Genomic DNA, 22,899 nt, shown 5'->3' on the forward strand with positions numbered 1-22,899 from the left:
GGGCAAGTAACAAGTACAGAACAAGAGGACGAGACTTCAGAGAGCTGATATCTGCTCCAATGAGGACCTTTCATTAATTTAAATTGTCTTTTGGGAAACGCCCTGCTCGTTTTGACTTTTAGCATGATCCAGTTGGAATTATGTGACTAGATCACATTTTCACAGGCTGCTTCTATGCTTTCTTATCATTATTTTCGGCAGGCTGCTCTTTTGGCAAGCCCTGCAGAGAAATACAAGGGGAGGCTGAAGGAGCAAAGAGATGTAAGGCAGCTCTGGGAAGTCAGGCCCGTGTGTGAGAACACAGCAGCTGTCCTCTTGTTTAGTAAATAATTCTCTAACAAAAAAATCAGTTTAGTCTCAGGATGACTGAGTTCTCTTGTGTTGTTTCTCAGCCCATGATACATGTCCTACTGCTACTGCTAACTTTACTTGATAGAAAATGTGGTTTCACAAACACTCTCTATTTTGTATATTTGTTCCTGTTCTTTAGTTGATTCCATCTCTAACCCATGTCAATTTAAATAGATAGTTGAGATTAGGTATGCAGCTGACATTTGGATTTCCAGGGTGAATTCCATTATGCTCTTCTTGACTGCTGGCACAACCCATGTGGAGGTGCTCCACAAAGGAGCCCAGACCTTTGCTCAGGACACATGGATAGGTTTGCTGTCAGCTCCACCTCAAGCAGATGGTGTGGCACTGGGGGAGATGGCACATTACTGTGATGAAGGACATATGACAGAAGTACAGAGGAGAGAAGGACGAGCAGCTTTGCAGCGGCATGAAGGCAGCTCACCTCAGCCCTCATCCCCCTGCTCTTTCACTGATGCTCATTGGGGTAGGGACAGCTTCGCTGCATTGGTGTGCACAGGAGAGCCCTGCAATTTGACTTACTGTCAATATAATCTTTATATAAATTATGGCATTTCCTGGAACAGTGTAAATAGTGTGCAAATGTCAGTTATGGAGTATTTATATAGCTTTCCCCTTTGTGAGCTATATCAAGCCAGTCATGGTTTCTGCACCTCCCTTACATCACAATGTGTGCAGTTCTTCAAGTTTATAATTATAGAATCATATAATCATTAAGGCTGAAAAAGACCTCTAAGATCATCCAGTCCAACCGTCCACCTATCTTCAATATTTCCCACTAAACCACGTCCCTCAATACAACATCTAAATATGTCTTGATCACCTGCAGGGACAGTGACTCCAACACCTTCTCTTTATCCAAAAAGAAAGACAGAGCAAACATATGACATAATCAGGTCCCTGAATATAACTGTGTGAGTTGGAAATGTAAATAATGTTCTTTGAATCTAATCTTCTGAGCCATATCAGTATTAGTAGATTGTCTATGCTGCAAATGTCTTTAGAGTCAGTTTTATTCTGATTCTCGTCTCCCCATCCCGCCTACCTTGGGAAGGTTAAATGCTGTGAAGAATCTTGCAGTGCCTCCTCAAAGAAAAATCAGTGCTGTGCAGTCACCTCTTTTCCTCTTACCAAAGAGTTTATTGTCTGAGCTATTAGTGTATCAAGCAAAGTACACCTTCCTCAGCATTTTCAAGGAGTGCTGTTCTCAGATGATGGTCTATTAACAAGCAGAGAGCAGCCCTACCAATTTTGCATTCACATAAATCGACATGGGATTGTAACAGATGGGGTCTGTTTAGGTTTGGCATTTTTTTAACAGTGCGAAGAAGGGTTTTCAACCAAACTGCGCTAGATGATCCATCAGCAAGAGGGTGCAGACGAAAGTACTGAAAGGGAAAAAGATTCCCATTCATTTACAGCTACAGGCATCCAAGTTAAAGCCTCTCTCGCCTGACAGCAGCAAGTGGCAAACTTAGGGAAGCAATGGGTCATGGGAAAGGTCCCATTAGATCAGTGGGAGCACACACTAAACAAATACAGCCACATGGATGCACACATTTAAATACTGCCCAAGGGAATATGTGGACATATGTTCAGTGTGGCTGAGAGAGCCAGTCTCTAGGCCTTGAGAAAGCTATACTCAAAAAAAAAAAAAAAAAAAAAAAAAAAGAATTCCATCAATCAGTCCTTGGGCTCTGTGAAGTATGAAGATGAAAACTGTAAAGGAAACATGTGCTGGGCTCTCTCCACCAGCTGCCCCATTAAGCCACACTGCTCCACATTACTGCCCTGGAGACTCCGTGACTTCGATTCCAGCCCCTCTTTAAACCTGGCAGAGGGAGAAAGAGAGAGAGGGAGGGAAACAGGAAAATAATAATAATAATAAACAAAAATAGACTAACACCATTTAGCCCTTTCTGTGACCTGTTTTTTGCCAGTGATAATGAAATTTTCTTTTTATGCTGATGTCTCTCCTTTTGAGAGAGCTGACTGAGGCTTATACGGTAATATAAATGCTATTAGCACAGCAAAGCAGGGGGATAAAAAAAGACAGACACAAACTCAAACATGATAATCTTACTGTGCCAACTCAGCTGGTGCCAGCCGGGGCTTTGTCATGCCATCTGCAGTGATTCTGTCACTGGGGCATTTCCCTGCTTAGAAAAATGAGATCAAGTTAAAGTAAAAGGAAAGGGTCTTCATCCCATAGCACTGTTCCACTTGCAGATGTTAATTTTGCAGTCAAGTGCACTCTCTTGCTTCACACCACTCAGGCACATTACCCCAGTGTGTGCAATAGGCACAAAGCCTTCTCCTTGGTCTCACTGTGCCAGAGTGGGAGGGACAGGGTGGCCATGCCCATGGGAGGATGTTGTCCCCAAGAGGGATGGGGTGATTGTGTGCCAGCTGCACAGTGCAGACCTGGCTCAGTCCCATGATGAGTTATCAGGGTAGATTTCTTGGGAAGAGCCAACTTGGTGCCTTTAGAAAGACCATAGAAATGACTTAGGATGTACCAGCATCAGCTGTCAGCGGCACTTTCTCTGGAGATGCCTTACAGACTTTGCTCTTTCCTAGACCGGCTACCCAAAATGCTCTTGTGCCAGACAGGTGCACCACTACTGCAGCAATATGCTCAGGATGTAGGGACAGAGAAGTGTTAGGATCAGCAAAGTGGCCAGCCAGGGTCCTGCTGCTCCGTAGCAGCACTGTTAGCCCTGGTGGCACCAGGGAAGAAGCAAGATACCTGCTATGAGGGTGTTGCAGTTTCATACATGATGAAATACGATGGACAGCAGTGTGCTGGGTGGTTGATTTTACAGTCTCATGGGGTGTGGTTCGCGGAGGTCCTGCCTAGCTCTCTGCATCCCTGCTGTAGAGGGTAGTAGTATATCCAGCTTGCATGGAACAAAGTGACTTCAGAGAGGCTGGAGGTTGAAAGGACACTGTAGACCCAGGTGCTTGAGAAAGATCAAACCTCTGCTAGCAACATATTTGCCTGATCATCTTATCCTATTTGTTGCATCAGTGCTAACCCATTGTGCTTATGTTAAAGAAAACATTCTTTCTTATGGTCTGTAAGGAGTGGAAAAACCCAATCTGATATGGATATGCTTCAACTCTCCAAGTCCTTCAAGAACTTATGGAAAGCTATGTTGTGGTGGTTTTCCAAGAGGCTGAGCATGCTTTGTGCTGTGCTGCCCCAGCTACTGACAAACCTGCACCCAGCCTCCACAGAACCTTCTCTTTCTGAGCAAACTTGCTCTGTAACATAGGATCAACATGTACAGAGGTTGGACTTCTAGCTTTACAAAGTAGGAGCTTGTGAGGGGATGTGAAAGGAGGTGGAAGAGGGAAGAAATAACACCACAAAAACAGATAATGGAGAACTAGTATCTCCTTGCATGTTTTTAGTGATCTCTGAGAAAGAGCTCCATGAGCTCCCCTCTGGGAGTGAGGGATGCAAACTGTTTATGTGGTAGGAAAGAGAGGAAAGTGTGGAAAGCAAGGTTTGGGCAGCTTAAAACTCACTGCCTCAGCCAGCTTTTCACTGGTGTCCCAAAAGATTTCCTTCCTTCCTTCCCTAGTCTGGCTCAAGGTGTTCAGGGATCAAGAGTCTCCAGGCATGCAGTCAGCACAGGAGGATCATGCTGGAGGGGCTCAGAGATCCCCAGTCCCTACTACACACATCAGTGCTGGGTGCCCATCTGCTTTCTACAGGGGAGGCTATGCTCCCAGCCCAAGACTTTCCACTGCTTGACATTTTCCCTTTGAAAGATAAGGGCTTGTGTTTTGTGAAGAAGAAATATGCACTCACCAGGCTGCAGGCTGGACAGCGCAGCTCATCTCTACTGTAGACCCACCAAGAACTTTAAATTAAAATAATAATTTAAAAAATATATTGCATTTCTCAATATATGCTTATAGGGTTGTTCACAGGTAATTATCACTCCCATTACACACACAAGAGTACTTCCCCCCTTTCTCTCTCCACGCACAGAGCCCTTCATGCACAACAAAGAGGGAGGCAGAAGCCTGCATTTTATGTCCCTTTTGACCTACAACATGGATCTGTTCCAATCTAGCAGGTAATTAAGTGATGAGGCATCTTTTTAATCCACATTTTATGTTCACAATCAGGTCTTTGGGGTATTGATATAATTAAATCATGTGATCCCCTATAATGAAATCCTTAATTAGGGAAAATATAATTAAACTGGGTTTCTTAAAAACTGAATGTCACAGCGCTTAAGTGTCTTTTTCTTTTAAACATGCACAGCATTTTCTTTTAAGTGTGTACAGCAATCAGGCTAAATCTCCTGCTGATGCTTTGCTCAATTTTCTGTTTTAAATTGTATTATATACATTTATATGTTTAAACGGAATGAAAGGATTTGAAACTAATTTTATAATACTGTCTTTAAAATTATCTTTTTAATGGAATATTACCAAATTCCAATTATTTAAATCTGAAGGCCAGGGAAAAAAACCAGCTACTAAAGCTGAGAACTCTGACAAATCTTGTGCTCATAATGTTTAAGCTTTCAATTATGAAATGCTAAAAATGAGACATATTTTTGGCTTCTGTCTTTGCTTTTCAGCACCATACCATTTCTTTATTAAAGCTGTCATACAGAGAGCTGTTGAAGTCCCTGTTAAAAGAAGAAAAAAGCTCAACCTAAACAGCTATTCCTTTCCTGGAACCCAGCCTTATGCTTCATTCAGCAATGTTTTTAGGAGGAGGCAGAGTGGGGAGGCAGAGAGGAGAACTTGGTGCTGCAAGATTTGCTCTGGGGCAGATGGTGTCACCCAGGGTGTTTGGTACCACCAAAGTAACAACCCAGCAAGAAGCCTGACAGTGCTCTTCACATCCTACCTTAGATGCTCTCAGGCCTTTGATGACAATCCCTCCTGGAGCAAAAGTGAAACTGCAGTTCTCATCAAGCTAAGCATGACATCCTATGATGGCTTAGGCAGGGATGAAGAGGGTAACAATCCCAATGTCTTAGGTTGTGCTAGAAGCTGCTGGAAAACCATGTGAGATAAGAAAAATATCTTTATGCTATGGTTGTGAAGAAAGTGAAGAAAGATTTTTCTATTTCTGCTGAGGAAAGGTTGGCAGTAGCACCTTTGTTAATGAATGACATCTAAAAACAATTGTATTTTAGTTTAATAGCCAGTGAAATGCACTGTCTTTTAGAATAATTCTGCCACTTTGAGGCAGCGTTTGCCTGGTTGTTTGGGTGCAAGTCAATCTGCTGAGAGGATAAACAACATATCTTGGACCAGACACTGACACTCCATGAGGAACAGAGTTTGTTAAAAGCTCATCAGTGGCAAGAAATCTGGGACCACACAGTGCCTGACTCCTAAAGACAAGTGTAGGAAATATCTACGCTATTTCTGGAAAGAAATGACTCCTTATGAAAGCACAAGACGCTGGCTGGTCTCCTGAAGGAAGCAGGTGAATCCCAAGCTGGTGATTGATACTGACACCTCCTGCAACATTTGTGGTGTGGAAAATGTTAACAGCTCTGAAAAATAACAAACCTGACAAGAGAGGGGATGTTGCCTGTAGTCACTTTCTAACTAGGACTGGCCATAATCTGGTATTTCAGCTACAGCTCACTAACGTCTGCTCTCTCCCACAAATGGGACACCCAGCTTTCCACTGACCTCATCCAAAACTTCAGCACTCCCCACAACCTGCTCTGTGCCTGGTCACCATTAGTGTTTTTTGCACGGATGGAAGTTGAGGTGCTAGTGAAAAGCCATTTAATCCTTCAGGCAATATGGCAAAAGCCCTACAGAAACAGTAAAAGAGATCAGCGTAGTGGGGAAATTTGAAAGATGATGGGTAATCAGTGTCATCTATCCTTTGGTTTGACTACACGTGTATGTACATGAATGGACCAAGGACTCTTTTTTATTAGACATATGAAATCACTAATATTTTTAAGTTAGTATAAACTAATTTGTTCCACTACTTTACTGTGCTCTCTCTACAGCAACTAAAACAGATAGATCATAGTTTGGTTTCAGTGGACTCTCTGTCACAATGCCCAGCCCGTGATTAATTTATGCCCAGCTGGTTTGCTCTGCCCTCTGATAATCTGAATTAATGTTGCATGTTCTGAAAGTTCATGAATACAAGAATTGGAACTTCACTTTGGTCTTGACTTCACTGGTCACGTGCACACACTAAATGCAGTTATACCTATTTTTTAAAACAAAGTCTGCCATTACAGAGGTGAGACCGTGGTGCTGAGGGATGGGAATCAGGCCATGCTTGTGGCAGTATACAGCTAGAGAGCTTGACAAGTGGAGGGAGGGGTGCAAACACAACAGCACAGCCTAATCATCTGCCTGGCAAGTGTTGTTTTTGCAGCAAAACCACTGGCAGCTCTGGTTTAGCCTCTGAACCACAAGAAAAGAAAATCTGTTGTGATTAAGCCTGCATTGCAGGCACCATTGCGGCTTTTCTGCATAGGAAGATACAGCTACCAGCGTGCAGCCCTCAGTTTATAGCTCCTGAAGTACTGAACTTCATCAGACATCACCAGCCATAGCCACAAGCCAGATCTGTAGCCCACACACCTCCTCCCCCTTGTTTCCTGGTACTGCCAGACTCGTTGGGTCATTGTCACTCATGTCACTGAAAACTGGGGTGCAAATGCTTCACTGTGGAGACTAAGAGAAGGTGAGATCCCATTGTGACAGAGCCCATGCAATTAAAAATGAAGTGCATTCCTCCAGTCTTTCTCAAGTCAGAAGTGACAGAAAGTGAGGAAAAAAACCTATCCTTGACTGGTCAGTGTTCTTGTTCTGACAGCCATTGGCAACATTTATTTCAAACACTCCTGAGAGCAGTGTACCTGGCTTTGGTCTCTGGACCCAAAATCTGAAGTTCAGAAACAAGAAAAGGCCACAAAATAGACTGGCAGAGAGGGTCTGCCTCAGGAGGGAGGAGGAGAAGCAAGATGTGACACAGAGAACCTCCCAGTACATAAAAGGATGCTGTTTTAATGAGGAATATGACCAGCTAATCCTCATCTCTGCCAAGGGCAGACCAAGATTAGTTGCTTTATGAAGGGACAAAGGAGATGTAAGTAATGCAGAGAGAAAACAGAATAATTAGAAAGACATCATAGACTGTTTGACTTGGTTTAATCATTGCTTACAATGCTAGATCAGGTTAGCTCATGAGACCAAAATCCTCCTTACCTATGTTTAAGGTGGGGGGTTGGGCCATGGGGTTGGGCAAAACCATAGTGCCTGTGCAAAGACACCCCAGATCCCTTCAGCTACCCACTCCTGTCATTCACTACATGAAAGACCTAAGAAGAAAGTCTTTGTTTTTTCACATTATCACAAAAAGTTTATTATTATTATTATTGTTGGCACTGTGCAGGATGCAGATCTTTTTAGTTTCACACACCAACTCTGTCAAACACCGTTTTGCTAAGGTATTCCATCTGCAGAATAACATAGCATCTACCATTTGCATGTGTGTGAATAAGATGAACAAAGTACAAAATGAAACATTAGCTGACTGCTTTATAATTTCCCCTCGTTTTCACGGGGGATGTAAAACTTCATCACTTTCCACAATTTAAATGATTCTCCCAAAGTAAGATAATAAATTTTATTATCCTTATTGTTATTGTGCTAACTTTGGCTTAATACAACACCGTGTCATAACAGCTCTTGGACAACATGCAATTGTTACAGAATCCTCCACACAGAGATAAAAATAGAGCCTTGTGTTATTTGGACGTTTGAAGATCCTAGAGAAATCATTTCTTCCCCCTCTATTAGCACCATCTGTCTTCAGCACTGCGAGAGGAGAAGTACATGAAACACCTAACAAGTTCAAGTGAATGCAAGTCTAGCTTTTGGATTGTCACTGATGTACAGTTTTTCTACAGTGTATATGTTCCCCTGACTGCTGTTTAACAGAAAGCTCCAAACTGATGCTCCCCCGGAATCAGTACTTCCAATATCAGAGCACAGTCTCTTCACTTTTGACAAATTTTGTGTAAAAACTCATTAAAAAAAAAAAAAAAAAAAAAGAAGGCAAATGCTAAAACACATCCAAAGTCTGTCTGTCAGTTGCGCCTCTGAGTTCCTTCAGCAATTAGAGTAATTGAAAGTTTTTAAGCTGTCAGCTACTTGTTTGATAGCTGACATACACTTCCAGATAGTTTTTCAATTGTTGCTGTATCAGGAGAAACACCTAAGAAGAACAAGTGTTTGTTTAGTAAAGCTGGTGAAGATGTGGAAATATAGCCCCCTCCCCCCCCCCCCCCCCCAGCACATACGGAGCCATCCAAGACCTTTCTATCAGATCTGCTTTCTACATACAGTCCAAGCACAGCTCTTTGAAGCCTCATTAAATCTTTCTCAAGACTTAATTCAATACAACTTGCAGAATTTTCCCCTAGTACCCAGAAATTTTTAGTGTTACCATTTACTTCACTACCACAATATTTGCGGCTTGAAGTCGTAATATCCATGCTGTTTCTTTTCTTCAAACATTTGCTTCCAGCTCTTTACACTCTGTGTAATGCTCTTTAGTGGCTTCTTGATACGTTCCTTTCTTACAAACCAGCTTCACATTTAATTAGTTGTACATCTTTTTTGCATCTAAACCCCAGACTTCTACTGACAAGTTTGCTTTGGCAACTTGAGAACGTGGTGGAAGAAATGTAGTTATAAACTGCTTCTTAAGAGGCAAGGGGGAACACCACCACAGTCCACCAGCGAGCCTCTAAGTGAGGAAAGAGCTGAGGGGAAGAGAATTGCTTCAGTGACATATAAGCACAGAAAAGCTCTGTGCTGGATTCTTCTTTCAGTTGTATCCTGCTACTTTGGGTGCCACAGCAGAGTCATGTCTTTATACTATGTTATTACTATATTATTTGTTATAATTTGCCCAGAGAGGTCAAGGATGACATTTCCCTAGAGGAATTCAAGGTAAGGCTGCATGTGGCCCCAGACAGCCTGGTCTAACGGTTGGTAACCCTGCCCCCAGCAGGGGGGGTGAAACTAGAAAATCATCATGGTCCTTTTCAACACAGACCATTCTATGATTCTATTCATGTGATGTGTTTTTTGTTTTTTTTTCCTTGCCCATAACCTTCACACCTAAGCAATGTGAAAACTTCAAGGAGCGCATGGCTAAACAGAGGAGCCTATACTGTCTCACCATCTCTTGTTAAGGAGAAGAGAGAGCACTTGAAAGATCTAGAGAGCAGATCTCTGTCCCTTCTCTCTCTTTCTGTTTTGTAAGTACAACCTCCTTTCCTCTTTATTTCTTTCATCATACATACTTCTCCCTTCCAGTAATATGTGCAGCATCAACTCAGCTGACAGAGTTAGCTGATCTGGTGGGGCCCATGGCTATCCCCATTAGCTAAGTTCCAGCATCCTAAATGATCTCATAATAACCAAACAACTCTTCCTTTAAGCTTCACGTTTTCTCCCGTACTCCTGCAAATAACTCAGCTCTGTTGCTGAGCAAACACACAAGCAGCAGTCTCATCCCCTAACCTCCAGCCTTATCTACCCAAACTCTCATTATCTATGCTGCCCTTCCAGCACACAGCTCTCTCCTTATTACCAGCACCAACATCCTCACTGATTACACACAGATTAAACAAATAAACCTTTCTTCCAGCTGCAGCAGTGCCTTCCCCAACACAGAATTCTCTTTAGTCTCCATAGCTAGGGAGCCCTCCCTGTCCCCTATTTATGTGCACCTGCCCAATTAGTACCTCATTAAGAAACACACCTGCAGTGGCTTTACTTCCACCCACTGCACTGTAACCATTAACTCTCCATGGTGTGTTACTTGAATAGCATCCTCTGCTTCAAAGACAGAGATTTATTTCTTGCTGTTTTGTTGGTTTCTTTTCTTTTTAACTACTGAGAATTAGCCTAGTCTGCATCTCACACCATAGTAAATATATTGTAACTCAAATTTATACTTAAATTTGCAATGCTGGAAATTTGTGCAGGCGCCAGTGAATTGTCTGGCTGCGTGGGTTGATCTGCATGTTGTGTGTATGTAAGGCGCTACCCATCTCCATGCCATGATGCTGGAAAGCAGGGAGACACACCGTGTAGAGGACAAAGACATAAAACCTCCAGGTGAAATTTACTTTCCTTTGAATCATCTTCCACCAGACAGAGTTATTTAAAATTTTAAGGCATTTGGAAAGAACAATGGTCCCATATGATTAACCTCACAGGCAAAGCATAATTAAGATATTCTCTCTTTACTGCTAAGGACATGTAAGTAGAGTGTACCTCTGATCTTTATTTTGTTTCATGTTTTAGCTGGTGTAGCCCCGGAGAGGCTACAGCCAAGGGAATTTGTATCAGTAAAACCTGTGCCAGATCAAATCACACCTGACATCCCTCCTCCTGCAGCGGCCTCCTGCTAAATGCTTCAGGCAAAGGCAACAACACAAAACTCAGCCCAGCCTCACTCCTGCCTTCCTCATCCTTTAGCTGGAACAAACACCCCGATCTCAAAGAAATCAAGGGCGCCACAACATACAGATGTAAGAGGATTCAGATGATTAAAATTCTTAAAACTCTTGATGTCTTTCATGAAAGAGCTGTAAGCTCAGCTCCCAGCACACCAGTGTGGGGCTTCTCCTGTCTCTTGAGGTGTTGCTGGGGCACACATCGCTCTAAGCAAGCTACGCGAGGGAGAAATTTCTCCTTCATGCTTCCAGCAACTGATCTGTGCCCTACAGCAAGTTCACCCATTTGTGCAGATGAACACAGCACCTCCTGCTTCTCTTTTACTAGCAGCTCTTCCTCCAAAAATTGACTGTGCTTTTGATCATCTTGTACCCAAGGTAGAGAATTTCATGGTCTGATCATCATGGAATGAACGTGTTCTTATTTTAGGCCTAAATTAATTCCCCTAATATTTAATGTGATGTTCTAATTAAGAAAAAAAATGCCCCTCATTCTGACTGATGCTGCAGCTTGGAAGGCAGAAGAGCCCCATGCTGCCCATTGGTTCCCACTTCCAGGCTGGGCAGCCAGCCCTCTTTGTTACGGGATTTTTCTGTTCTGCCCAGCTCCCATCTCTGCAGCCTTCCTCACCTACATCCCTTGCAGTCTTTGCTTTCTTTGTGCCCAGTATGGCTTTATTATATGCACAAGCAGCATAATTCCCTTTTCATTATCAATAAATAAGACTGACTCTACTGACTTGATGTCAGTTGTTTGTTGTCACAAGAAAACAACTGGAGAGGTCAAAACGTAGGCAAGAGACTGAATGGAGGAGGAGAAACATTAGCTCTTAATAAGAACATCACTTCATTGCATGGCATTGCTGGCCAGTACTTGGTTGATGCAACAGTACTTCACAGTGCATCTGCTGAACACCAGAGCGCTTTAGTATCAACACAAGCTCCTCACAGAGCTGCAGGCAAAAGGAAAGCGCTCACACTGCTTTGTGCCTGTGTGTCTAATCTTCCCTAGCAATTCACCTAACAGGGAAAGCAAGGGTTGTTTTTCTGGAAAACTAGAGGAAAAAATGAGCCCTGTCCAAAAAAATACACAGCGCAGCCTTTTTTCTTCTTTGTTGTCTTTTATTTTATTTTATTTTTTAAGGGGGAGGGGGACGTGGGACAAGGCTCAGGCAGAGACAAAAGGCAAGATTTGTCTTCAAATAGCAGCACTTAAATGCTAAGCCCCAACCAGGGCAGGTGTTTCAATCTTTGATGAGCAGGTGCAGCAAACTGGCTATTGGGCCTTGCAATGCCCTCCAGCCAGATTAGACCATTCATTCAGAGAAAGAAAAGGAATGTGCAAAGCCACTGGGGATCTGGCCAAACGCCGGGTGACTCTCAAGAAGGCCACTGCTTGTAAAGAGCCCAAGGCCAAAAGAGTGGGAGCCTCTACTAGTGGTGTTTGCCTTGCATCTGTTGTGCTGCATCCCTGAAAGCAGGCTGGGATGAGCCCAAGCCTTGCAAATCTGCAGGGCAAGAAGCTGCCAGCATGGCCTCATGCTGCTGGCAAAGGCCTGATGGTACAGCCTCATCCTGCATGCATCCCTCAGCTGAGCCTGAGCAAGGCAATGCTGAGGGCCACTGCTGGGTCTCTTGGGGAAAAGGATGGGAGCTGGGGTCCCAGGGAACACAGTGGTCTCAGGACAGCTGTGCCCAGGCAGGATCCTTCCACCTCTTCCTCATTAGCTTCGTGGCTGCCATTAAAACTGACACCTCATTAACAGCTTGTAATGAATGCCAATAAAGCGTGTGTGTAAATAATAAATCTATGTGGTTGTGTGATATGGTAATTACAAGCATGGCTGGTGCCTCTGTTCCGGGATACTATGGTTGAGCAAGGTCAGCACCCAGTAAGCAGAAGCCAGAGATTTCACCAAGCTTTCCTCCCCTCACATGTATCATGAGCTGAGTGTTTGCAGTGCACAGAAACATTCTACGCTGCACAACTTGCTGCTTGTGATTCTAGCCATTCCAGCATACATCTGTACCTTCAAATCATTCCTGAGAAGTATCACATTGTTGGCACAAGACCTGCTCCTCCTTCCCAGCCATACCCCACAATCCTGCTCCCTGCCTGTCGCTTGCCCTTACAGTGCAGTTCCTCCAAGATACATGTGTCCCATGTTGCAGGACAGCTTCTTTTCCCCAGGTTTCGAGGAGCCTGTGAGGACTACCACAGACCTACACAGAACTTAGTGGGGCAGGCTTCCCATGGGCACCTCTACAGAGGACCACCTTGCCCAAAGCCCACTGGCTCTGGTCCTCTAGGTGCTCAGCTGCCAACAAGGTGCTGTCTGACTGGCATTGGTGAGATATCCTGTATGCAGGTTTCATTTTACCAAGCTTTTGCCACTGCCTGAATCAAGTTCAGCTGTTCTGGCACTCACAAGCCAGCTGGCCTAGAAAAGAGGGCTGAACTTGGTCCAACATAGCAAAATACAAGGAAAAAGGCTATTTCCATAATCTGCCCAACAAGTGCTGGAAAGCCCTTAAAAAAACCCAAGTGTGTGCTGGTTTGTGAAACTGGCTTGACAAAGGGAAGGGTTTTAAAATGAATCACAAGCAAAGTAACCTGCTTCACTCCCTTATGTGCAAGAGCAGGAGAAGAAGAAAAGTGGTTGTTCTTGTTGCTGCCCCTCCAAACTGCCCCCATGTCAGAGGATCCTCTGATAGGATGGTGGAAAGGCAATGGATGGGAAAGGACCAGCAGCAATCGCACTCTGCAATCATAACAAGCACTCGGGGAGAGGGAAGCTCAACAGGGTAGACATACATCTCAGTCTGGCAGCAGTGTATCACAGCCCTCCTCTCTCAGGCTCTTTGGGTGGGCATGTTTACAGCAGAGAGCGCGGAGCACAGGCAAGGGCATGAGGAAAACATCACAGCTGCAGCAAAGCAAAGTTTGGTTAGACCTCCTGAGTTCATCAGAGCATTCCTAGTGGTGAGAGTCAGATGACACCTCCTATCTGCAGCAGACAGGCCCCTGCATACGCACTTTTCAACAGTGTGGTCCTCCCCAGCTCCTATGTGCATCAGCAGCCTCGGATACACAGATCCACGCTGCGGGATCACCAGACTAACGCACGTCTCAGAATGGTTCCAAATGAGCTGCCTTGAGTACCCCTCACTTCTGATGCAGTAATGAATGCAAGGTGCAAAGTGACGTGTTTCCCTTTTGTTTTCCCATGTTCTGTGGATATCTCATGTTTTACATTTTGGAGGGATCTGTTAAATGGTTCTCACTCCTTTCATCTACCCTGTCTTTCATCTCTGGGAAATCATTGTTTCAAGAGTTGGGGTAGTTCTCCTCATCCCACCAGCTGTGCTGGGAGAAGGATGAGGCTGTGTAGGGAAGGGAAGGGAGCAAAAGCTCTGTTTGGGACTCTGTCCCACCCAGGACCCCAGGGAAGCAATGTCTTCCTTGTAAAAAGATTTTCAACCTCCAACACAGTGTGTCTAAAAGTGGGAGCAAAAAAACACAGTGCTTGAAAAAGCCTGATGTGCTCTCATTTCTACTGCTGTTGCTACAAATACCTCCTTTGATACTTTCCAGAGAGATGCATTATTCCTGCTGTAACTTGGCAAGGGTTTTGCTCCCCTGTTTGCACAGTGTGCCAGGTGCCTTGCTGTTCTTCAGCTTGGCCCACTGCTGCGATGGAGCCTGGCAAGCAAACAGGCAGCAATGACAGGTCTGTGATACAGCATGCTCTGCCCTGGCAGGAGGGCAGAGATGCGCTGCATGAGCTGACACCCAGGGCTGGATATGCATCCCCATTTCCTCTGCTTCACAAAAGTGAAGGTGGGCCTTTCATGTTCTCTGAGTGTGGCTTTGGTTTTGGTGACTCAAACTGATTACATGTGCTTTGACACTCCTATTTACAGTAAATTGCATCTCCTGGAGCTTGCTCACCACAGCACCATGAGCCGCTTTTAATTTAAAACCACTTATAAACACTTCAGAAGCTTCACCCTTTTCTGCCAGGCTTACTTTCTCCTGAGAGCCCGTGATCCCTTTCCATGTCCTTACCTGCACCCCTCACTCACATGCTGTCTCTGGCCTCTTTGGCCACAAACCTGAGGACACAAGCCTTAACCAAGCCCTCCTCCCTGATCCCTCATCACCTCTGCAGGAAGAGGTGTCCCATTAAATGTGAGGTGTTAACTGCTCTCCTGCCTGCATATTCCAAGATGTTTCCTGCTCATATTTCAGGAGCAGTCTGTAATGTTGCAACCCCCACTGGGGCCGTTCTGTCAGTCCAAGCATTTAATTAGCTAATTACAACCTGCTGACATGAATACACAGAATATGGTGTTCGAAGAGCAATTTTTTTTTCAATTCATTTATTATTAACCCCCAGTAAACATCTGATATGCTCTTCCCTGAGGGGACAGAGTGGTAATTGGTCCCTTGAACATCGGGTTCTCTTTCTAATCTGCCAGGGCCGGAGCCGGGTGTCACCATCTGTCAGTGTTTGCACATACAGCCCTCTGCATGTTTCACGTAGTGAAAGGGGAGAAAGAGAAAAAGGAAGCAGGGAAATCTCAGGCGAGGGTTTCAAATGTGGCCAGGTCCTGGCTCCTATGCCTGGCACTCACTGCTCGCACATCACAGCTGGCCCAGCAGGATGCCCAGCAGGCCCAGATAAAGCTCCTGGCCCAGGGTGCTGTGCTAATTGGTCCAGCTCCTTTTACCCTCTCTTTCTGCTGTGCTACATCAGGCAGCTGTGTGGTGGTTGAAGGGAGGGTGGGAGTGACTCTCCCCTGAAGTGCTCAGACTGTATGAAAGCAAGAGTCCTTGCTGGCATAGCTGCCTTGCTCCCATTGCACAAGGCTGCCTCCACAGTACTGTTAGAAAGACAGACATCTCCTAAATATTGGTATGAAAAAGAGGGAATGGAAAGGAAAGAAGGCTAGGGGAGGGGAGAGTAAAGAAAAGGGGAGATGTGAGGGGTGGAGAGGAAAAGCAGAAAAATTATCTTGATGTTTTAATGAATTTCACCTGTATGAATGCTGCTCTGGTACCTGCTTCTGGCAGGAGCATCAGAGCAAAAAATATACAGTAAAATAAATAAATAAGGAAAATTAAATAGATAGATAGACAGATGATTTTGTCAATGAGACACGAAGGAATACAGTGTACTTAGAGTGTGATGGTTGGCTGTAGGCAGCTTGCCTTGCTGCCACCCTGCAGAACCAGGGAGCTGGTAGCTGCCTTATACAGGAAGAATCAAGCACAGGCAGGCACAGGAATCCTCCTTGAACTGACTAAGACCTATGTGTTCAGTCCTGGAAGTGGGAAGAATATTAAATTGCAGTGGTTAGGTGGTTTAAAAAGAGTCTAGCTCCTGGCTAGACTGACTAGAAACACTGACTGTCAGTGCTCTGATTCTAACCCCAGTAGCGGTCTACATACATGTAGCACGTCTTCCATTAGAAAGCCAGTTAACAGCATTTTCTACTGCAACATTCTAAACTTTGATTATTTTCAATGCAACTCATATGAAAAAGAATATATGTATATAGAACACGATCTTGTAGTAGAGTGTTTGCTTTAGGAGACTTTGCTCTGTAGAAAATCTTGTGCTGTGGTTCAGGTACAAACTAGTGATATTCTGGCATCCTCAAGGAGCCCTCACATCTTCCAAGGGGACCCACTGTGCTATGCATTTTCCTCAGAAGGAAATCCTCAGATCACAAGTAGAAGGCCAGAAGGGCGTTACCTGTTACAACAGCAGAGCCCACTTCAACCTTCAGTTGGTAAACAGACATGGACTTCAGCAATGTGTGGGAAAGCTTCTGCTATTGGTGATTTGGTTAAAACTCTCCCATGGCTCTGCTCTTCTCCATATGCCCCAATGTAGAAAGAACTCTGTCAACCCAGGGCAGGCTCCAGCCACACCGGGTATCTAGCATTCACCTCTCAGCCTTCCCCTTCTGGGCAGGGGTCTCTATGACCTGCCCCATTCTATCTGGATGAGCACTGGACAGAGCCCCCATCACAGGCACCAGTGCATTTATGTTAAGCAGGTTTTGGGTAGGTGCCATGCACAGATGGGTTCAAAACATTTCAGCTGTTCTCTTGTTGTCTGCAACAACAAAGGGATGCAATAATTTCACTGAACCCTGCTGATGCTGGAGAAAATGTTTTTCTTCTTTTAGCTGCCTTAGCCTTTTTTCTTCCTCTTTTTTTTCTTTGTTTTTTGGGTTTTTTGTTTGTTTGTTTTTTGTTTTTAATGCAGTGTTATTCAAACAGGTTGGCTACTAACAACTGAGATCACAATGGTGAAGACAGTTTAAGAAAAATATCATGAATTAATTATTTTCTGCCTTGCCCGACTGTATCACTTATCAAGCCTTCAATGAGAGCCCTGGCCCAGCTCTCTTACCACGTGTACACTAATGGTTTGCTCCTCTATTATCCTTTTGATCAGACACAGGTGGACAACAAGGCCTCCTCCTTGTCTGTTGAAAAAGGTGCACACTGTTGTCAGGGTGATTATATCTAATTACATCCTGGTTAATTATCAAACATGAATAATTATAGCAGAGCCATTCTCCTCCAGAGATAGGTGCATCTTCCAGATGTCGCCCTGAGGTCTCCACAGGGCAATTTCATGAGACCTTTTATCAGGGAGCTCCTACTGCTGGGAATCCATTGGGACACACTGGGGAGAGGGCAGCGGGCAGCTTCACAGCCTGCACTGGCCTTCCCTGGCCTTCCCAGGCCCTGTAGCTGGCTAGGCTGGGGCACTTTCTATTGTACCTGCTGGTATTATGGGGACATCATGTTTCTTTCACTTGGGTCACCACCATGCTTGTTTATGCCAAACCCTCTTTTTCTTACATTCCCTCTCTTTTTATAGACTTCTGCTGTACATATCCTCCTTGACCTTTGTCTGAAAGAAATAAATACATGTCCTTATTGATCCTCCTTCACCCCCAAAAATGCTTTTAAAAGTTGTTCTGAACTTCCACACTGGCTTTTAGTCATTCTTCGTGCACAGCGAAGAAGCTCATGAATATTTGGGACAGCCTTATTTTCAAAGAGGCAGAGGGAGACCCAGGCACAGATTGATTTTTTTTGAGCATCAGAGATTTCAGAAGAAGATGGAAGAAACCCAAAGCAGAAAGATGTAGGATAATCCACTCTCTGTAACATATCAGATTTAAAACTTAAAACCCAACCTCCAATATTATGTAAATAAGGCTTTGCTACCCTTCTTTAAACCTCTTCTAAATCTCATTAATATAATTCTATTTACTCCTGTTACACAGTACAAATGTCAAGCCACACACTGACTCTTTTTATGTTCTCAGGCTCAAACAGTACACCTACATGAATCTTTCAGTTTAGATTTGAGCTGTGCTTTTGAAGTACTGAACTCTGTCTTGCTTTGGTGCTGTCTCCTTGTGAAAACTGTGATTATTGGGTGACTAGTTCTGCGTATGTTATTCCAAATGTGAATGCATCATTGACTTACATTATTAATTGCTTGTATTTCGTGCATTATTCTCTGTCCTTCTCCTTGTTCAGTCTAACACCTTGCCTAACTAATAAATTAGAGCTGTGCTCTACATCCAAATGATCATCGAGCCATCCACAGTGAAACTCAGCTGCCTTTCCCAAGCCCTGGCATGTAATTGAGAGCCTTGTGAGCCATACGAGCACATCCATTTTTTCTCTCCTTCGGTGTGCAACACTTTGTCTGAGCAGAGCTGAACTTTGTCTGACACTGTGTCACCCATTCATCTAGTTGGATTAGGTGCCTCTGAAGTTTCTCATAGCCTTTTCAGAATGTGACTAATCCTATGTTCCTGTGGGTTTGGTGGGTTCACAGCCACCTTTTCCATATCTCTACTGAATATCCTGAGCAACCCAGGAGGTAAGAAGAAATCTTAAGTAACCGGAAGGCAGATTTTTTGCCATGATGAGCTATAGACAATTAAACTCATCTTTTGTTTCCTATCTCAGAATTCATAAAAGCATTTCAATGAGCAAATGTTAAGGTGGGTCTATCATTTTTGTGCTCCTCTTTCAGATACCAGGGCTTTCCAACACATACAGGTGCAAACAGAGATAACAGGAATGCATTAAGGTTAGCAAGAGGTGGAATTTTTCCCTAAGGATGCTCCTAAACACTAAGGATGTCAGGCTCCTAGTGGTACCAACCAACAGCCTTATATCTCCTATGGGTAATTTCCCTCTATTCAGCTGTAAGTAAAACACCGCCATTATCTTTTATTCTCCTACCCGTATTTGCCCGAGATTTGAGGAGCTCTGTGTCTCTATCCCAGTCTTTACTTTTTTATTGTTATTATTTTGGGAGAATGATACAGCCCTTGCCCAAGCGTGGCAGACTCAAACATGGCAAGGAAGGGAGAGACAGGAAAGGTGCCAAGCATGAATTAAGTCTGCATTCTGCCAGAACAATGGCGCATCGTACAGACGTGTCCCGGAGCACAGCACCATAGTGATAATTTCACAGAATTAATTTTCCCAAAATGAAAAAAAAAAAAAAAAAGGCAACAGCACAGAAAGGATGAGGCAAATTACCAACACTAATCAGTCTCTCTCTCTCTCTTTTCCCTTTCCCCTTGTATGATAATTATGATAATTAACAAGTTAACAAGCTTCTAGTAAAAACAGTTCCAGAATTTCAATGTATAATTAATATTTACATCCATAACAAGTTGTCATTTATGGTGCATGTTGATTTTCTTTTTTTTCAAAAGAAACAGTGCTTTATACTCAGAAAAGAGAAATCCTTTGAGAATGTACACTAAAAAGGCATCCTAAATTCAGAAAACCTGACTTTATTTGTTATTTATTTATGAAGGGATGTGCAAGTGTTTTAACATCTGGGTTTCTTACAAGTGATGAATGCACGTATGTAAACAAGTGCAGGTTTTCTTCTTTTTCTTCAAAGATGAGAAGGCCACAACTCCACCATGATACTCAAAGCCAGAAAGCAGATGCATCCACGAAACACTTCTGTTTCAGGTGGGTCCTAGCACACAAATCTTCTATCAGTGTTTAGTGACCTGTAAAGCCAGTATAAGAGCATCACCCTTGGGCACATGGAAAAAATGGATACAGGAATTTGTAGCTTCTGCTTTGCAACCAAAAGATTTTATAGCTAAAATAATTAGAGGGGTGCCATCTTGAGGGAGCGTGCCAACCAAGTACCTCTTAACCCGTCTGTATGTCCTGGCTCTCTTCTCATCCCATGGCAATTGGTGGACCTCAGACACATAGCACCAAGGTGCTTCAAAAGAATAATGATAGGAGACAGGTCTGTGATTCACAGGGCATCAAGAAAAGTTAAGTGTCAAAGAAATGGGAGATACAGCCAACAGGAATTCTGGGAAGACTTTCTGTACTTTTTCATTACTATTTCACAGAATCATAGAATGGCCTGGGTTGAAAAGGAGCTCTAGTTTCAGTGCCCCAGCTTTGGGCAGGGTTGCCAACAACCAGCCCAGACTCAGCACATTCATTGGCTAGCTAGTTTTCTCCTATATATGTGCAATAACTAAATTTCTCCTATATATGTGCAATAACTAAATTTCCAAGGGAAGAATAGGTAGTGGAGAGAAGGACTTGTTCCACCAGCTGTACACCAGGAAGGGATGCAGCTGTGGGAAGGTGGGTGCCAGCTCATCCTCAGTCTCCTTCCAGTGAAGTCCACAGTCCATGGTGCTGGGTGTCTTCTTGGCATAAATGGGGAATGGGGGGGGGGGGGGGGGGAAACAGGAAAAAATGTGTATCTGGAAAACATAGGGTAGTTTTTTTGTGTCCCTCTAGAACATGGGTGTTCAAAGAAAGGAAAGGTGCTCTAAATATCCACAGCCTAAGAGGAACTTATAGAAGTAGCCGGTTTCAGACAGTAATCATCTCTTGGTATTTAACTTGGAACCAAAGACAGATTTCTATAAAAGGGTTGTTGGACTTAAATTCTGGCTTTGCTAGAATTCACTGCTTTGCTAGATTATATTTAGCATGCAGTCCAGATACACAACTGAGTCCACAGAACCTGAACTAATTAGAATAATTCATTAAGTTGGCTGTTCATATCCCAGCTATGGAGGTGTGTGTATGCTTTCATCTACACTGAGTCATCAACTTGTACAATATTTCATGGGTTAAAAAGAATGAGTGATGAACTTGTGCTTTTTCCGAACTGTTTCGCTGAATGATCTCTGGCAAATGTTGATAGTAGCATCATCCTTTCCTTGTTTCAAGGGCTATGCAAACATTGAATAAATTCTGTGTGAAGAACACAGATTATGGATTACATCTACCTTGGTTGAATACTTGCATAATATTAATTAAATGTTCATAGAAAGTCATAACAGAAATAGGTCTTGTGTACCAACCCAGGTGACTCTTTAAGCTCTGCCCCCCTGGTGCTATACAAAGGCTGAAAGAAAGTCCTTTCCCATGACGAAATGTAAAAAAAAGTATTTCACAGAGGATACCCAACAGCTGTTTAACCACACATTTGATTAATAAGGGCAAAACAATGGCATAGGAGATTTTCTTCCACAAAGCCTTTCACCTGGCACCATATGGCATTTCAACTTAAAAAAAAAAAACCCTAGGACACTACAAGATCAAGGCTCTTAGATTATTATTACATTTTTTTTAGTTGACTAATAATTCTCCAAGTGCAACAGGAAATGGTAAATCTTTATCACAAATGTGAATTTCCAGTAAGTAGGTGTGACTTTGATGTAGAATTCTGGGAAGCCCAGAAAAACTGAGAGAGGGAACTGGAAGAGAAGAGGGAAGAAAGAATAGCAAGCAAGTCCATACACACCACCTTGCCCCCCTCACCACAAAATATAAGGAGAGATACAGTTCTCACTTTACCCATATCAGAAAGTGAAACTCCCATCACTTGCACGCTTCTTCTCATTTTTTTCCTAATGCTCTCAGAGTCTTCACCCATCAGCCAGCTGTCCTGGCTGTAAGTTTCCTTAAATCAGAACTAGACAATCTTTGTGATTCTGGGAGCCCTTCGGCAGAGGAAGGCCTGGGCATAAAGCCTGGATGGTGAAGCTGAGAGCTGCTCACTAATAAAAGTCTGGCTAAAAGACATGACCCTTTTTTTGTAGTAGTAGAAATCCTATTTTCCCAGCAGCTATTTTTAAAGGAACCCTGCATTGAAATATGTATTCTTGCACAGCAATGTCACTGTATTTTATTTTATTTCCAATAAGACTCTGAATTTATGAGTACCAAGATCTGTGCCACATCAAGAACTCAGACTTCACCCTCCAAAGCCTGAATCATGTAGAATCACAGAATGGCCCAGGTTGGAAGGGACCTAAAGGATCATGAATCTCCAAGCCCCACCACCACAGGCAGGGCCACCAAACTCATTTAATACCTTCAGCCTTAGAAGTCCCTGATGTGCAGCTGAAACCATTTCCCCAAATCCATTCCATTTTTGCACTCTTTGAGTGTCTGCATGGCACTTGGCCACCCGCAGAACGCCGCACACATAGAAGGTGAGATAGAAAGGGAGTGTGGGGATGTGCCAAGGGTACAGCCGCTGGGCCCCACACTTGGCAGAACTTCCCTGCACACAATCACAGTCCCGCCGCTGTTGCCGTCCACCCTCCGCAGGGTTTGCCTTCTGCCTTCTCTCTGCAAGGACCCATTGCAGAGCTTTCCAACAGCCCATTCACACCAGGGAATGGCTTTGCCTTAGCTGGGACTTGCCAGCATTTGAGTGAATGGAAAATCTGATTTATTTTTTCTCCCAGTAGGTAAGAACGCCTCTGTGCAGAATAACAGAAGAGATCCTCCACCACCCCCTCCTTGCTGTCTATTTGTTTTCTCTCAGTTAAGTCTGTGAGGAAATCCTCTTGGTAAAGCCAGTTAATAAGATTAGATAAATGTCTTTGAAACTAAAATGCTGATATAAAAATCAGAACAACAGAGCACCAGCTGGCTTTTCTTTTGCTCATTCAGGTGCAGCTG

This window comes from Coturnix japonica, chromosome 3 (genome assembly GCF_054131305.1).
Source record: "Coturnix japonica strain WE chromosome 3, WE-NBRP24, whole genome shotgun sequence".
Lineage (NCBI taxonomy): Eukaryota > Metazoa > Chordata > Aves > Galliformes > Phasianidae > Coturnix > Coturnix japonica.